Source organism: Poecilia reticulata, unplaced genomic scaffold (assembly GCF_000633615.1).
Source record: "Poecilia reticulata strain Guanapo unplaced genomic scaffold, Guppy_female_1.0+MT scaffold_368, whole genome shotgun sequence".
Classification (NCBI taxonomy): Eukaryota; Metazoa; Chordata; class Actinopteri; order Cyprinodontiformes; family Poeciliidae; genus Poecilia; species Poecilia reticulata.
In genome coordinates, this window is record NW_007615138.1 from 9,024 (window position 1) to 9,613 (window position 590).

Here is a 590-nt window from a genome sequence, read left to right on the forward strand (position 1 = left end):
CTCAGAAGTGTTGACCAGAACTCTGACAGCAGGAGAAACAATCATACAGATGGATATTAAAGTGAAACAGTTTGTTTATTTGTTCTTTAAAGTCACAGTGTAGATACAAAAGCAGCTCATTTAATTTAAACTCCACTTCAAATAACACTTTTTAAATGTACTTTGTCAGCAAAAGCTACACTTCTTTCAGAAACAGTTGAATGTATTTTTATGAAAATGTTTTTGGCACAAAGGGCAGTGATGCTGCTTCAACGCTTCACCATGAAGGATCTGAAAGTTTCCTTAAGTCCAGTGGATTTACTTTTCTGCCACTTATTTGGTTCCAGTTCTGGACCAGGTGTTATGATTCAGGTCCTGTCCATGCTGTGTTAAGCACTCATTCAGTTCACCTGCCACGCCTGATTGCTTACCTGTTCYACCTGGGCCTTGCCCTACTTAAACACCCCTCAGCCTCTGCTTCCCTGCCAGATTATCGACAGCCACGAGCCAGTAGAGATCCAGCGTTTCCTGCCAAGCCTTCTGTGTTTCTTCGACCCCCCCTTCTGACCACGGATTTACCCCTCCTGCCAAGCCCTTCACGGATCCCTTCT